We start from the raw sequence: 7,732 nt of genomic DNA, 5'->3' as shown, positions 1-7,732 counted from the left end.
TTGACACAAAAGGAGCGATTAGACAAATAGGATTTGAATAGCTCATACAATGGCTGAGATAAAAATGCTTTAAGCTTGAAGAGGAGGCCGTCATGCCACACTCGGTCGAAAGCCTGTTCGATGTCCAGGAAAACGGCCGAGGTGAATTGATTGTTGTAGAAAGTGAGGTGCACATGGTTAACAATGCGGTGAACCTGTTGAATGGTACTGTGTTCCCTACGGAATCCAAATTGGTGATCGGGTATAATGTCACTAAGTTCAAGAATATCATTTAGACGGACGGACATAACGATTTCAAAAAGTTTGGAAAGAGCCGATAGAAGACTAATGGGTCTATAGTCCTTTAGTTGGCTTAAAGAGCGCCCAGATTTAGGAATCATGCTGACAGCCGCGCATTTCCAATGTTTTGGAAAATAACGAAGCCGCAGCATGACATTAAAAAGTTTTACTAGAAACATGATGGCACGGTGGGGAAGGCAGCGCAAAACCCGGTTTGAGATGTTATCTAAGCCAGGGGCTTTTTTAATTTTTAAGTTGGCTATATGATTAACTAATTCGGATGGACTGACGTGACGAATAGGAGTAAGTGGTAAAACTTCGTTTGAGTTGTCATTAAGTGCCGCAGTCACACGTTGAGTTTGGGCCTCAGAAGCAAAGTCCAAAGGGGTGAAACGAGACTCTAATTCATTTGCGAACGCTTCCGCAACTTCTAGAGGAGTAGTACACCAGTTTCCTGCAGAATCCTTGATGGGGGCCACCATATGTGGCTGGGATTTGAGGTGTTTCGTAGCACGCCATAAATTAAAGCCACCTTTTTTAGTAGGGTCAGCATTCTGCAGTATGAAATTAAAGTGTGCCGAACGAATACGTTTGAGAAAATTGGACAAAATGCGTGACACAAATTGCCAGTCAGATTTGTGTATTGGGGAACGGGTGCGAATATATAGCTTACGAAGTTGTCGCTTGAGGCGGGCAAGCTCAAGGGCTTCAGCTTTTAAAGGAGGTCGGTAAAATGGGGAGCGATGGAAGAATGGTGAGTTGGTAGACGGAGTAGCTGCAATGGCAGAAGTGCGTAGTTTGGCAGTGAATAAATCAATAGCATCATCTATGTCATCGGTGGAATCGATGTCCATATTTAGATTAATGCTGTTGCTAAGGTGAGTTTTGAACAGTTGTATGTTGGTGTATTTAGTAAATAAAATTGAGTTGGTAGATGATGGAGAAACGGAGGGGGAAAAAATAGCAGAAAGGCCAAAATTAAGTGTAATAATTAAAGGAACATGATCGCTTGTTAGGTCAAAAAGGCGAGAAATATTCATTAGAGAGTGAGGAATATTTTTAGTTACTGCAAAATCGAGTACAGATGGTGTAGAGCCACTGCGCGGGAAATGAGTAGGTTCGGCAGTAGAAAGTATATTAATAGTGCTAGAAGATAGAATAGAATCAGCAAGGGCAAGACCGCGAGGGCAGCTCCTAAAGTTACCCCACAAGCGATGCTTGGCATTCCAGTCACCACCCACGAGGAATCTATCACCAAGCTGATCAAAGAGTTGGGAGAAAAATGAATGAGAGACCATTTGATTTGGTGGCCAGTAGCATGCTGAGATAGTGATAGGGCCGATAAAGGTGTTTATCACCATGCGGCAAATATGAGCGTAGTCTTCAGAAATAAAAGGAAGGGGCTGAAAGGGAATTCTATCAGAGATTATGATTGCAGAACCTCCAGAAACGGGGCGAGTATGAGAGTTATAACAAAAGAGAAACTTAAAACCAGGAATTGAAATAGAAATATTTGGGGAGAGTTTAGTCTCCGAGATTAACATTATATCGATGTTGTTGCTTCTAAGAAAGAGTTCTATATCATGAAGTTTATGGCGTATGCCATTAGCGTTCCAAATTGATATTTTAATTGTGTCACTCATTTGGTTTGGAGGGAAGTAAAAGTGAAACGAGCTGCTCCATCCTGGAAAAGGAGGCCGTTAGTTGAGATTGAAACGTAGTAATTTGAAATTGAAGATAGTCCAACGTGTTGGAGACAAAGGTACGATATTCCTTGTCAGGAAGACTAGACATGTATTGAGCGTCAGTTTGTGAAGGAACCCTATAAACTGTGGGGCTCTGATGTGTAACTGTGTCGGGGTTTGAAGAGTCAACAGGAATTTTGCCAATAATTCTGGGGAATTTCTGGCCTTGCCATTGAAATGGAACGTCAGCAAGAATATATTTGTTACTGAGTGATCGCACCATATCAGCATATGATCTCGGCGGAGGATTGGATTTGGCCTGTTTGTCGCCAGAAGGAGGTGCATTTGTAGCTGGAGGAGAAGTTAAAACAGAAGAAGCAGATGGGAGATTATTCGAAACAAAATTTGCGAACTGGGTGTTAAAAGAAGCATCAGCCGCTTGGGGATTTTTTCTGACTGTGGACGGTATAGGAAGAGGAGGAAAATTTTCTCGATCAGTTGGGACAGACGCAAGCTGTTTTGCGAGCGTACGAGCCGGAAGTTGGTGAGTTTTGTTACGTCGAGCCCTAATGGCGGCCAAAACTGGGCAACCATTATAACTGGCAGTGTGAGAGCCGTTGCAGTTGGCGCACGTGGCATCCGTGTCAGGAGGCTTAGTGCAGGAAGAGGAAAGATGGTCTTTACCACATTTGACACACTTAGGATTGTGTTTACAAAATTTGGCAGTATGTTCAAATTTCTGACATCTTTTACATTGCGGAATGCTAGTGTTTCTGACAGTTGCCTCAACATTAACTATGAAATTTCCAATATTCTTAACAAGGAATATTTTCTCATTTTTGGGAGTATTGATTAAGTTAACATAGAAGGCGTTAGGCGAATATTTAGCCGCAGAATCTGGATTACGTTTGTCTTTAAAAGTGGGATTGTGGACGCTCACCACATCAAAGCCCTGATTTATGAGCGAATTTTTAATAAAATCCGTAGAAGTGGAGCGAGGTAACCCCCTAATATAAACGCGTAGGGGCCTGAGTTCTTTCGGTTGGTGAGTATGATATCTGGCATCATGTTCGTCAAGATGCTGGATAATTAGACGATAGGATTCAGGGATCTTAGCGTGAATCCACACGCTGCCAGGGGCACCCATTTTTAACAAAAAATGTTCTGGTTGAACTACAGTGGACAGTGAGGACAATAAATTAGAGGCATCCTCGCACTCAACTTGAATTGGGGGTGGTTTACCAGACGTAATATGAAAAAGTACAGGCTTACCCTGATCCATTGAATTACTTGCTTGTTGAGCAGTAGGAGCCACAGAATCCAAGGGAGCCACAGCTGACAAGTTTCCGTGATCAGATGTGAAAGAGGACAGTAATTGGTTTGGTTGTGGTGAAGCTGGAAGAACCGTTGCATCTTCTCCAGGAGATAAGTCGCCGGACATATCACCCTCATCACTAACGAGCTCAATTAAGTCAGGATTTAGGGAGTCGTGGGCATCCAGCCTCTGCACATCGTGCTGGGCAGTACGCGCTGAGGAAGATATGCGCCGCACAGCAACACTGGCGCGAACTCGTCTGGTTTTAGGAGAAATGTGAGTAGTATTTGCGCGCATATAAAGTGCAGCCGCATTATTGCCTGATGCTGCGGCCGCCTTAACAGAAGAGTTATTAGGTTGAGCCGAAAGTTGTGCGTTTACAGAACGACGTGTAACTGTAGACGAGTTGATAGCAGGATGAGAATCCGTTTTGGGAGTGGAACAAGATGGTTCATTTTTGCGATTATCCTCCTTTGGAGATGATGAGAGAGTTGCAGGCTTAGTAGAGCCTCCACTAAGCAGAACATTTGAAGTAACCAATTGAGGCCGATTAGGGCTTCTTTTGGGTTTAGCAGTGACCAGTGTATATTTTTCTTGATTCATTATGAAAAGAGAAAATTGTACGAAATAATAAGTTTATAGTCGAGTTATTTTATAGTTTGTTTAAATATGAAATAAATTGCATAAATAAACCGACACAGCGGCATAATCACGATACCAAAAAGCCACACTGTGCGGAAAAATATTCTCCTACCGAACCCGTACACGCGTCAAAGTCAGAACTCTACCAGCATGTGCACATAAGATCCAACTCTCTAAGCTGAGGAGTCAATACCATACATCAACACACTGAAGCGCCCAAAAACCAGTCACGGCCAGGAAAAATCCGGCAGAAAGGATCCCCACACACAGGCAGCCCAAAGCGCACAAAAAGCCGAATGCCAATCTATTAAGCAGAAAAGAGAAAAATAAAAAATTATTATGAATCAAGTTCAGGTGAAAGTCAATTGAAGGTCAAGTGACAACTGAAGGTCAAACGGAGCAAAGGTTGAGAGCTGGTACAGTCACGCACTCTAACCACGTAATCCTACCAACACTAGCACAGTGAATCTAAAGTAAAGGGACACGTGGCCAACACACAAACGGCCAGTGGCGCAGACAGGCAGCTGAAAACAGCCAACACGTCTGGGCACCGCGACTAGGCAGACACGGTCCCCACAAAGGAAACACAGCACCAGGCGCGCAAGATCACCCGGAGAATAAAAACGCAGCAACACACAGCAATTATTACAGATTTAATTCTGTAGAAAATTATTCTTCAATGATTATTTGGTGTATCAGTACAGAGCAGATTTTTTTTTTTTTATATACATTCTTTATTGTGACGCACAGGCCAGGTAAATGGGTACAACAGTTGCTTAAAATATAAATCTTATGACTAATCCATTACAGGTCTTTGTGTGCTTGAGACGAGAGGAGGCAACAGCGCAAGCAAAGCGCCTAGATCCTTCCAGGTTGATAAGATGGAGGGAAAGCGGGAAAAAAGCCGGAGCGATGATGATAAGGAGCCCCCTCCCTCAAAGGGGCACCATATAAGTGATATAATGTAAAGATTGTTGTAAGCTTAGGTGGTAATACATGTTATTTAAAAAATTAGAAGAAACAAATTGAATAATAGTAATACAAGGTAATATGTAAATGATTAAATTAACAATAAATGAATGAAAATTTGACAATTTTGAAAGAAATAATGTTTGGAATCGTGTGGATTTGGTAGATAAAAAAGAAAAACAATATTATGAAAAGTATATAAATAATATGTAAATAAGAAAATTTAACAATGAATGAAATTTAATAATTTTGAAAGAAATAATATTTGAAATCGTGTAGATTAGGTATGTAAAAATAATAATAATAATATTATGAAGAGTATATAAATAATTTGTAAATAAGAAAATTTGACAATAAATGAATGGTAATTTTAACAATTATGAAAGAAATAATATTTAAAATCGTGTAGATTTGGTAGGCAAAAAATGATGTGTAAATAAGAAGATTTAACAAAAATGAATGATAATTTAACAATTTTGAAAGATAATATTTGGAATCGTGTAGATTTGGTAGGTAAAAAACAATATTATGAAAAGTATATAATAAGAATATGGCGCAGGAACAAATGCAGTGGGCGGGATTATACAGAGCCAAGAGCCGGTATGGCGAATGAAGAATGATGCAGGAAAATCCATAAGGCGACAGAAGAGCGATGGCAAATGGTGGTCCAATCCGGTGAAAAGAAGATTTAGAAGAAATTAGTGAAAATGCTTAATAGAAGGGTGTGCCGGGAGGATGTGTATTCGTAGATGTGTAGAGATGAGTAAATTGCGTGCGACGTGAAGATGGTAAATGAAGTACTGTTGTGTGGGTGTATAAATGGAGGATGAATGCGGAGGGATCCGGTATAAGATTGGTATGAATTTCTAGCTTAAGTTATTATAAGTTATTGAATTAATATAGATTATTTGTAAATTGGTTGTGGGTAATTTATGAAAAACGGGAATACGAGTTATGAATTGTGTAATGCTTTATTCGTGTAGCAAATTATATAGTTTGTTTATGGATTTAATTTGTTATATGGTATTATTTTAATAAATTTATAAATGGAAGAAAAAATCAATTATTTGTTTAAAGATTATAATTTGAATTAAGATATGTATATTGGGTTCAGTTATGTATAAATAAGTTATGTAGATTATTTGTGAATTTGTTGTGTGAAATTTAAGAAATTAATAAATGAAAGCGAGTGTGTGTGTTATTGTATATTGTATTATATGTGTAGGATTATAGAATTTATATTAAGAATAAATTATGGGTAAATTATTTGTTTGTTATTGTTTATAAATAGGGGTATTAATCTATTTGGTAGAATGAATTAAATTGGAGTGTGTATGTTGGAACAATTAATGTATATAAACTTTTATGAGTGATTGGGTAATTTATTAGTTAATATGAGATTTTATAAATTTATTGGACATTGGTTAAGAATTGTGTGAATTAAATTGGGCAGCTTTGATATGATATAATGTGATGTGTGTTTTGTGTAATATTGCGGATAAATAATTTAAAGAGGAGAAGATGTTATGTGTAAATGACAAATCCTTTGAGTGAGTGTGGCAGCAAGATACATTACTTGAATTAAGTATAAAATCCAGAATTATGATGGTAGACAGGTAAACAATCCATAAGTGTGATTTGCGTCCGAATACAGGAGGTGTGATTGCGCAGGAAGATGAATCCTTGTCAACGAAATCAGTATAGGCGGAGTAAGCAAACGATATGCTATGGTTGGCAGCGGGGAAAATAAGTTATCCAGATTAAAAAGATTTGTTCAATTTTTAAATATGTGTAAAGATGTGATGTAATGTATGAATATGAGTGTAAAATTGAATGATGATGAATCGCTTGGCAGGATTCCAAGAGTCCCAAAATTAATGTGCAGAGAATGATGAAATGTCCAGAAGTGTGTGATGGATGAAGAAAAATGAAGCGGCGGGGGGATTAATGGGAAAAAATTCCCGGACGGTTACCACAGGTGTGTGGGCGAATAGATTATTGTTAATTATATTAGTTAAATTATCAGTATGAATCTGTCGTTTATGAATTGTTGTAAAGCATGATTGCATTAATAAGTATATGTGTATAAATGACAAAAAGTTATTATTTTTTTTTTGTTTTATGCAGATATGTGTGCAGATGGGCGTGCAGCAGGAGCGTACTGAAGACGGAGGCAGAAGGAAGGATCCATGATGGGCAGCAGACAGCGTGAGGGCAAAATGCAGTAGTTTTGCGGAAAAACGGAGCAAAGTTGCTGATGACGATACGTAAGCCAGATGATTGTGAAGATCCGAGGATGTGAGTTTAATGAGTTACAGATGTGTGATAAGTTAAGTAGATTAAGTGTTCCAAATGATTTAGATTGATTAGTGTGTGTATTATGTAAGAATTATTATAAGTGGAATAATTGTTTTGGTTAACAAGTATATTATTGATGAAAAGTGTAATAATGATGAAATGGTGAATAGTAAAGATTATGTATTTTGAATAAAATGTGATTTAAGTGGTGTTTGGATAATATTATTAAATGCATATGCGCTAGTTAATTATAAAAAATTGATTTATATGAATAATAAAGTTATGAAAAGTTATTTATGTTTTATTCGCTATGATTCATACCAAAATTGTCGTAGTAAGTCCAAATCCTGGAGTTCCAGCATGTAACTGACAAAACACAAATAATGCAGAGATAGCATAGGTGTAGAGAAAACAGCAATCCAATGGAGAAAACAGATAGCACTCAAACGGGTGGCTAAGTATTGGCGGCTGAGAGTGAGTCCCACGCTGCGGCACACCCAACAGAGAGGCGAGAATAAGCAGATCCAGATGTTCCAGGCCGAAA

At 38.5% G+C, this 7,732-nt stretch overlaps 1 long non-coding RNA gene across 1 annotated transcript; it reads left to right on the top strand.

Moving 5' to 3' along the window:
• The first annotated feature begins 4,688 nt into the window (after window positions 1–4,688).
• Window positions 4,689–7,408, top strand: LOC115632077. The gene is made up of 2 exons (XR_003996264.1): window positions 4,689–4,885; window positions 7,018–7,408. It is a non-coding gene; the product is annotated as an uncharacterized LOC115632077 (long non-coding RNA).
• The last annotated feature ends 324 nt before the right edge of the window (window positions 7,409–7,732 follow it).

The sequence above is a fragment of the Scaptodrosophila lebanonensis genome, unplaced genomic scaffold (assembly GCF_003285725.1).
Source record: "Scaptodrosophila lebanonensis strain 11010-0011.00,11010-0021.00 unplaced genomic scaffold, SlebRS2 tig00001414-arrow-arrow-pilon, whole genome shotgun sequence".
Taxonomy (NCBI): Eukaryota; Metazoa; Arthropoda; class Insecta; order Diptera; family Drosophilidae; genus Scaptodrosophila; species Scaptodrosophila lebanonensis.
The sequence above is the reverse complement of the archived record's forward strand: the minus strand, read 5'-3'. Positions and strand labels throughout refer to the sequence as shown.